This window comes from Nicotiana tomentosiformis, chromosome 8 (genome assembly GCF_000390325.3).
Source record: "Nicotiana tomentosiformis chromosome 8, ASM39032v3, whole genome shotgun sequence".
In the NCBI taxonomy this organism is placed as follows: Eukaryota; Viridiplantae; Streptophyta; class Magnoliopsida; order Solanales; family Solanaceae; genus Nicotiana; species Nicotiana tomentosiformis.
This window is the reverse complement of record NC_090819.1, coordinates 41,018,014-41,027,767: the sequence shown is the minus strand read 5'-3', so window position 1 is coordinate 41,027,767 and position 9,754 is coordinate 41,018,014. Positions and strand designations below refer to the sequence as shown.

General features: G+C 40.1%; 1 long non-coding RNA gene across 1 annotated transcript; it reads left to right on the top strand.

Moving 5' to 3' along the window:
- Window positions 1-8,655: 8,655 nt before the first annotated feature.
- Window positions 8,656-9,085, top strand: LOC138896851 (uncharacterized). Its single transcript, XR_011410288.1, has 3 exons — window positions 8,656-8,742; window positions 8,841-8,918; window positions 9,021-9,085. It is a non-coding gene; the product is annotated as an uncharacterized lncRNA (long non-coding RNA).
- The last annotated feature ends 669 nt before the right edge of the window (window positions 9,086-9,754 follow it).

Sequence of the window (9,754 nt, the reverse complement as noted above, 5' to 3'; positions counted from 1 at the left end):
CTCGCACAATATGTTAAATGCACTCTTTTGTGATCATTTTCCTCGCCTTCAGATAGGAAATAAACCTACCTCTAGGTGTCGATGTATTACCTACCCACTCAAGGATTGGCTCACTCGAAAAATAAATTCTAGCTATCTTTGCTCGACAATCAACTGTGGCATAGCAAGCTGCCACCAGTCCATGCCCATGATAGCATCAAAATCCAACATCTCTAGCTCAACTAGGTCGGCTGAGGTCTGACCACCACAAACTGATACCGTACAACCTCGGTAAACCCGTCTAGCAATAATCGATTCTCCGACCAGTGTAGATACTGCAAAAGGATCACTTAGTATTTCAGGCACTATATCAAACTTCCCCGCGATAAATGGGGTAATACACGATAAAGTAGATCCTGGGTCTATCAAGGTATAAGCATCGTGAGAGCAAATGGTCAACATACCTGTCACAATGTCTGGTGAGGATTCCTGGTCCTGTCGACCCGCTAACGCATAGCTACGATTCTAGTTACTACCTGAGCTGAAACCTCTACCTCTGCCTCGACCTCTATCAGCCGAAGACTAAGACTCGTGCCCTGAAGGATGCATGAACATAGATGATCCTGTTGCTGAATTCGCTGGTTGCGCCATACCCCCAAAATCTCTATTTGGGCAATCTCGCATCATATGCCCCAAACGTCTACATGTATAACAAGCATCGGAACCGGCTCGGCATTGGCCCAAGTGTCCTCTATCATAGATGGCACACCGCAGCGGAAATGGCCATGTCTGCCCTGAACCTCACCGTCGCTGCAAACTTGATGCCTGGGAGCTTTCACCTGGTCCTGACTGAGTATAGCGGTCATACCTATAACACTGTAGCTGAGGTAGCAGAGGTCCAGGTGGCCGTTCGAAGTACTGGGGCCTGTAACTACCCTAAGACTGCTCCTGAGACTTGGCAAATCTCATTCTCTTATGCTGCCCTGAGTCAGTCCTCTCCGTACCCTACTGCCGACGCCTACCCCTTTCTATATTCTGAGCAAATGCCTGAATCTAGGAGATATCCATACTATCTTGTAATGCAGCGGTGACACATGTCTCGGTCAACTCTGGGGCCAACCCTGCTATAAACCTGTGAATTCTCTTCCGCATAGTAGAAACTATGGATGGTGCATATCTGGCCAATGAGTCAAAATGAAGATTATACTCTCGAACACTCATATTGCCCTGCTTGAGGGCTAGAAACTAATCGACTCAGGCCTGTCGGATCTCTCGCGGTAAGTACTTGTCAAGGAAGGCATCTGAAAAATTCTCCCAAATAGCAAGAGGTGAATCACGTCCCCTGGACCTTGCCCATCCCTCGTGCCAAAGGATGGCTATATCTTGGAGTTGAAAAGCTGCTAGCTCAACTGCCTCTTTCTCCGTGGCATGCATAACCCGAAAGATCCTGTGAAGTTGATCTATGAAATCTTGCGGGTCCTCCCTCTGATCTGTCCCCGTGAACTCTGGGGGACTCAAAGCAATAAACTCTCGGACCCTTGAACTCCCAGATCCCTCAGAAGGTCCTACACTAGCGAATGCCCTAGCCTGTTATTGGGTAGCTACCAACTGTGCTAACAAATTCACCGCACTCCTTAAGTCCTGATTTGATGGAAGCGGAGGGGGAACTGGATGTGCGGTCTCCCTATGAATCTCTTCAGGTGGCAGAGGAGCCGGTAATGGATGGGTAGGGGTCTCTCCCTGGGCCTCAGATTGGGCCCCATCTACTAGGGATACCCTGCTAGTCCTCTCACCTACTACTGTTTCTCTCCTCTGGCTAGCCGTAATCTTCCTAGTTACCGTCATCTGTGCATGCAAATGCCAACACGTAAGTTTAATTCAGATTTCCTATAACTCAGTTTTACAACACGATTTAGATTTGAAAGAAGGCTAACCAAGTCCTAGATGCCCTGTAGTCCCCTGCTTATATAATGTGGTGCACTACACATCTATAAATAAGACCCTACTAGACACGGCTTATAGACTCCCTAGGACAGAATTGCTCTGATACCACTTTTGTCACACCTCGAGCGTGGGGGCGAGACCTGCACCAGTACCTTCCATATCCTTGCGTACCACTTGCGACTAAGAGACTCTGAACATGTAATGTAATACTTTGGCCATGAGCCACATTACAAAATAATGTGCGATGAAAAATATAAAACTGAATAGAGACTAACGCTGACTAAATGCCAACATAAAGCTGGGCCGGCAAGGCGTCATAATTACTACAACTGACAAACCAACAAAATATATGTATAGGACCTTCAAGTCCAACATACTACACTAACTGACAGGATATGTCTACAAGCCTCTACTGATAGATATACTGTGATCGGAACAGGGCCTCGACCTTCCCATAACCTATATACACAAGATGTATACAAAACATCTAGACCCGGCAACTCCGAAAGACGGGGAGCTTACCGCTAAAGCTGAACTCTGGCAACACCTACTGAGGAAGTCTACCCGTCTGTCTGTCTGAACCTGTACGCAAGAAATACAGCGCCTCTAGAAAGGGACGTCAGTACGAAATAATTTACCGAGTATGTAAGACAATATACTGAAAGCTGAAACTGAACTTATAATATTATAACTGAAAACAACTGGGGGTCAAAGATAATCTGAAGATATGCTCACCTGCTGATACTGACTCTATTCTCTCAATATAGTAAGTAAAATAGTTGTCCGGCCTTATAAAGCTCGGTATATGTATATAACTGCTCTGCCGTAGTAGGCTCACTCATAGGCGCTCGACCATACTAAGCTCTGTATCTCGGCCAACTGGGCTCGCTCATAGGCGCTCAGCCACAGTAGGCTCGGTATATAACATACCATCGATTATAGCTCGATGGTAATAAAATTACTGTAATAGTATATATATAGACTCTCTGCTCTATTGACTGGAAAAAAGAAATACTCAAATGAATATGAAGTCCCGATAAAGAGAATATTGTAACATACAAAACTAGAAAAATATATGTAAATTCCGGGATATGAATTTTTCTTTATGCTTTGTTATCAAACTCGTGTAATTACGAGATCATGTCAAAATAAAAGAAGAGCTTAGCCTTAACATACCTGAAGTAGAAAAAAATCCGTATGATATTCTTGGAAAAGATTGCACCGTATTCCTTTAGAATCGCAAAATTTTACGTTGCTACAGTTCTAAAATTTTCCTTGGACGGTTGAAGATTTACGTTGCTACAGGCCTTAACCACGTTACTTAATGTGTAAAAATTCTTGATGGAATTGTTGAAACTTTTAGGAATTCTTTAGTGTTCATATTGTAAGGATTTAGTTGAAGATTTTTGTAAGAAATCTCTTTTGAGCTAATATCAGATTGTCGTATTTTTGCCTTGAAAAAAGTTAGTATGAGGTGTATTTTAATTAGCACCTTAAATTGCCACCTACCCAACATGACTAATGAGTCATTTGGTTTGGGTGGTGGCTTGCTGCCACATAGGGTGGGGGAGGTTTTTTTTTTATCTTATCCTATAATTAATAATTAATTAGGTATTATCCCGCTACCCGATAATTAACCAATTACCCACATAATTAAGAATTATCTCAAATTATTTAAAATTTTACTTATTTTTAATATACTTTATACATTATATTATCACGGTCATATGGTACCTTGTATGGTACTAGTCCATAAGTATCGAGTATTATAGCTCAGACCGTATTTTATCCCCAATCAACAACCTTCAACGAAACTCATTTTCTTTAATTCGTATACCATTTCCTTTATGGCACTTACTTATTGCTTGTTATAAATAGCATAAATATGCTAACCTCAAGATAATCTCATCCCCGAGTATATGTCAATTAACTGAAGACGAAACTTTAACGTACGAGAAACATGAGATGTAAAATCCTAACCCTGAAACTACACGTGCAGGTGTAGGAGTGATTGAGGGGTTAATCCCCGTGTTCATGTGATGAGATTGTTTTCCCTTATATGGGATGAGAATGATGTGTTGAGATGTTTCCCCTTGAATGGGATGAGATTATTATTAACGACGTGATGTGATGTTGACTCACACGACATTATGGTGAGACGGCTTAGCCGATCAGGCTGAGATTGGATGCCATGGTGCACATGGTGGTATTGTGATTTGATGTCTCGGGGTGAGACGGCTTAGTCGGTCGGGCTAAGATCGGACTCCGTGCTAAAAATACGTTGGTGTATTGGTGATAAATATCTCCCAACTTACAATACTAAAACTTACCTTAAACTTATCTTTCCCCTAACTTGATACCTTGATACTGCTTGGGTCTCTTATTAATTTTATGTTTTCTTATCCGCTTACTTTTACTTATTCTATTGAGAGGGTGTTTAGTTTTACATACTAGTACTATTCCATAGGTACTAATGTCTATTTTGCCGGGGGAGCTGCATCTTTAATGGATGCAGGTGGTTCCATAGCTGGTGGTATCTATCAGTGATAGTAGCACACCCTCTCCTCAGCTGACTTCTTGAGCCCCACTTCATTTTGGGGTCATGTATCTCTTGTCCTTTGTACATAGCATTTTGAGGTATAATCGGGGCCTTGTTGTCGGCACTGTCGTATCACTCTTTATTTCCGTTAGAGGCTCTGTAGACATAGTGTGGGTTGTATATGTTTTTGGGAAGGTTAAATTAAAAATATTATAATCGTATCATCTGTTCCACTTTAACTATGATTAGACATAGTGTGGAAATGATATGTAGTTATTTACATGACCTCCTACTGTCTAATTAATGAAATGTATTCTTCCATTTATTCATGGGTGAGTTGGGTAGACGGCATTGTGCATGCTTGCTCGACCGGGGTAATTCTGTTGAGCGCCGGTCGTGCTTCCCGAGGTCAGGGCGTGACAGGGTGATTGTGGATAGTTTGACCAAGTTAGCTCATTTCATTCATGTGGTTACTACTTATTCTTTAGAGCATCTGGCTCAGGTTTACATTCGCGAGATTGTCAGGCTTCATGGTGTGACGGTATCTATCATCTCTGACCGGGGTACGCAGTTTACATAGCGATTTTGGAGAGCCGTAAATCATGAGTTGGGTACTCGGGTGAAGTTGAGTACAATATTTCACCGTCAGACGGACGGACAATCCTAGCATACTATTCATATTTGGAAGATATGCTCCGTGCGTGCGTGATGGATTTTCGAGGTGCTTGGGATCAGTTCTTTCCACTTGTGAAGTTTGCCTACAACAACATTTATCAGTTCAACATTCAGATGGCCCCGTATGAGTCTTTGTATGGTAGGCAGTGCCAATCCCAGGTTGGATGGTTTGAACTGGGTGAGGCAAGACTATTGGGTACAGACTTTGTTCAGGATACTTTGGAAAAGGTTAAATTGATTCAGGATCGACTTCGTACATCCCAATCTAGACAGAAGAGCTATGCGGATCGGAAAGTTTGCGACGTTGCATTCATTGTTGGGGAGCGGGTCTTGCTCTGCGTTTCGCCCATGAAGGGCGTTATGAGGTTTAGGAGGAAGGGCAAGTTGAGCTCTTGGTATATTAGGTCTTTAGAGATTCTTGAGAGGGTTGGAGAGGTGGCTTACAGACTTGCACTACCACCTAGTCTCTCTGTAGTTCATCTAGTGTTCCATGCTTTAATGCTCCGGAAGTATCACGGCTATCCGTCTCATGTGTTAGACTTCAGCTTAGTCCAGTTGGATAGGGACCTATCTTATGTTGAGGAGTCGGTGGCCATTTTGGACAGGCAGGTTTGAAAGTCGAGGTCAAAGAACATTGCTTCAGTGAAGGATCAGTGGAGGGGTCAGCCAGTCGAGGAGGCGACTTTGGAGACTGAGCATGATATGTGCAGCTGTTATCCTCGTCTTTTCACCACTTTGGGTATGTCTCTATACTCGTTCGAGGATGAACATTTTTTTAAGAGGGGGAGGATGTAACGACCCGGCCGGTCCTTTTGAGAGTGCTATCTCCTATCCCCTTTTTATTGCTTCCTCTATCTCATATTGTGGTTACTTGACTTGCCGGGGTGCTTGGTGTTGGATTCAGGAGAGTTTCAGAGTAGAATGGGACACATAGTCCCTAAATTGAAAGTTAAAGTCATAGGAGTCGACCGTAGTTCGAATTGTGTGAAGACGACTCCGGAAAGGAGTTTTGACGGTTCCAATAGCTCTGTATGATGATTTTGAACTTAGGAGAGTGTCCGAATTTTGATTTGGAGTTTCGCAAGTCATTTCTGTGTTAATTGGCAAAAGTTAGAAAATTGGAAGATTTTGATAGGTTTGATCGGGAGTGGACTTTATGATATCGGGGTCAGATTCCGATTCCGAAAGTTGTAGTAGGTCCTTAATGTCAATTATGACTTATGTGCAAAATTTGAGGGATTTCAGAGGAAGCATTTGGGTAAGGATTCTTGACTCGTTTTTTATTAATTCCCACAAATCTATTGTTATTTTCATCATTTAATTAGTATTTTTAGTTGAAAGTTTGGGGAAAAATTGGAAAAACTTCTTATGCTAAAATTGGGGATTTGAAAGGCAATTTAAGGTTTCATTTGAGTAATTCTTGTATGGTTGGACTCGATATCGAATGGGTATTCGGATTTTATGATTTTGGTCAGGTTCCGAGACGTGGGCCCGTGTCAATTTTTTGTAGCGATTTTTTAATTCTTTGCTAAAGTCATAATTTTATTATTTAAATTAGTTTCCTATAGTTATATTTACAGTATGAAATTATTTTGGCTAGATTCGAGTCGATCGGAGTTGAAAAATCGAATGAAAGGCCTTCTTATTGATTTATTGAGCGAGGTTTGAGGTAAGTGACTCGTCTAACCTTGTGTGGGGAAAATTTCCATTAGGAGTTGGTATTGTTGTGATAATTTATGATATGTGAGGGCCGTGTACGTGAGGTGACGAGTGCGTATACGGGCTAAATGTTGAAATTCCAGTTTTATCTAAGCAGTTTCCTTTTTATGCATTAACTGAGCTGCTTTAGCATGTATAGTCATTATGTTTAGCCTAATTTCACCTGTCTTCTTATCTTATCTCTTATTTGCAACTTGTACTACATGCTTAGAATTACCTTCTTTCTTGATTCCATATTTCTTATTTAACTGGGGGATTCTTTACTTGAAATCTCTATCCTTGAAATATCGTTATTTCAGTTGTTATGTTTTGGTTTCCGTGATTATTATTGAGATGATTGTTTGGTTGTTGCACGAGATTTCTGTCGTGCGGTTGTTATTGTTTGCACGAGGTTTCTGCCATGCTGTTATGATTATTGATACGCATGCGATGGTATAAGGCCTGGGTGTTGAAAAGCATGAGGTGAGACAAGGTGGGCTTGATATACGTGGCTAGTAGGGGAACTACTAGAAGTCATGCGGTGTGATGAGGTTGGCTAAAACGCGGGATGGTATTTCGGAAAAATAATTTCAAAACAAAATATGAAGGCTCCCGTGATGATATAAGGAAAGATTATGAGTTATTTACTTTTGGGACTATGAGGCAGTACCTCGGGAGTGCCCCTGTTCATTTTCTCTATTTATTGTATTGGTCGTTGTTGTTTTTCCTTAACTTGTAAGATTTTTGCTTTTCTTTCATGTTATATTTGTCTTTCTTTTTTTCATATTATCACCTTTCGTAAATTCTCATTGATTCACTTCTCTATCATTTTATTATATTATTTTATCTTCTGCCTTGTTTCTTATTATTTCCAGTAGGGTCCTGACCTGACATCGTCACTACTCTATCGAGGTTAGGCTTGACACTTACTGGGTACCGTTGTGGTGTACTCATACTACGCTTCTGCATATATATTTTTACAGATCCATGTACTACCTACCAGACTAGGTACTAGTGAGCTAGTCCGTACGTGGAGACTTCAAGGTACATCTGCCAGCGTCCGCAGACCTCGGAGTCCCCCTTTGTCTTTATTATGTTGTTTCCTCATCCTCATTAGACTCTGATGTATAGGGATATTTAGTATTTCTCTTTAGAGCTTGTAATTTATATCTACCGGATTTTGGGAGTTGTTATACTTGAGTTGCAGATTTTATTTATTACCGTTGTTGACGTTTGAGTTTTACCTTAATATTTTAGTTATCCCGCATACTTGTTAGGATTACCTAGTCTTAGAGACCAATTGTCGTCACGACATTCTACGGAGGGGAATTGGGGTCATGACAGAGATGTCCGTGCCCAACCGGATATCACAGCATGAATCTCGCTCCGTATCGGCAGAAAATCAGTGATTAGTGAAACAGAATTTTTTTACCTTTCTTAGAATTGTACTTAAGGTAAAACTCCCCTACTATATAAATGGGGGAAGCTTATTATTCGTAGCATATTGTTATACGCATACCAAGGCAATTTACTTCTATTCTCTATGTTATTCAAAATTCTTATTTTTGTTCATACGTTTTTCATAAGTGCAAGCTCGAAATCGAAGGCAGGTTCCTCATTGAGCCATTAACTGAGCCCGGGAACACTCTTATCATCGGTTTGATCATTTATCACGTTTTTCATTTGTTTAATCTAACGTTATTAATCACTTATATTGAATTAATCTATATATCCTTAAAACCGCATACAAATTGAATTGTTATCCGTTTCTAAGGGTAAATAATATGGTTAATAATTTGTAATTGCAAGTTAAAATTCATTTGCTTTAATATTTCTGTTTCTTCTTGTTTAAAGGATCGGCTATGAATTTGCCTCCATCTTGCACCTCTATAATGGAACCAAGTCTGGTAAGAATTTAAGTTTTAATTTGGAAACAAAAAACTTTTCCTTGTGCTATATTTTTATTGCCCTCTAGTAACATTAGTTTTCCTTAATGATGGTACAGTGTTTTTTCCCTCGAAATGTTGTTCCATACGTTCAGACTCCACTTTTCATAATCAATTCACACTATGACTCTTGGCAGGTCAAAGATACAAATGCCAGTTTCTTTCCTTTAATTTGTTTTGTCTTTATTTTCTTTAAAATCTATCTCTTTCCTTTTGATAATTCAAAATACTAATTCCAGGTTAGTAACATTTTGGTTCCTAAATACCTCGATCCTCGGCGTGTCCGGAAACATTGCAAGAGTAATATAAGTAACTACACATTTAGCCAGCGTATGATCATTCAAGGTTGGATTAATAATACATACCTTCCAATTAGATAAGTAATGGCTTATGCTTTAATTCTTTTTGTTTCATTTGTTTTGTTTTTGTTATTGAATATAGGTTACAGAGTGGAGTTCTTGAAGGCATTCTTGGGACTCACCCCTTCGTTTACGAGGGGTTATTTCATAACCTCTTGTTATTCCCATGATCAAATTGTATGGACGAGTTACTGGTTCAGTCCTATCTCTCCAAGAGTACTTAATAAGGTAATCTTTCTTTTGTTTTATCCATAGAATGTTTGAATACATGTGTTTTTTTTGTCTTTGGATTTATCATGTGTCTATCATTCGTAATTGTAATTTACGAGTTAATAACAGATTTTGTTGTAACATTTTATCTGTGTACACAATTGCGGAAGTTGTTGCAGATTGGTACTTTGATAGAGCAGGGTTCCATCAATACATAGACCCATACCCATGTGATAGAGATTGCTTGTGAACTTCATGAAACTTATTTAAGTAGTCTTGTGCTAAATGCTTTGCTGAGCTGTGTAGAAGTACTGTTCCAGTATTCAGTGAATGAAAAATTAACTTTTGTTTAGATTTCAATTACCGTTTCTTTCGCTGAGTATGAAGTTCTTGCCATTGATGAG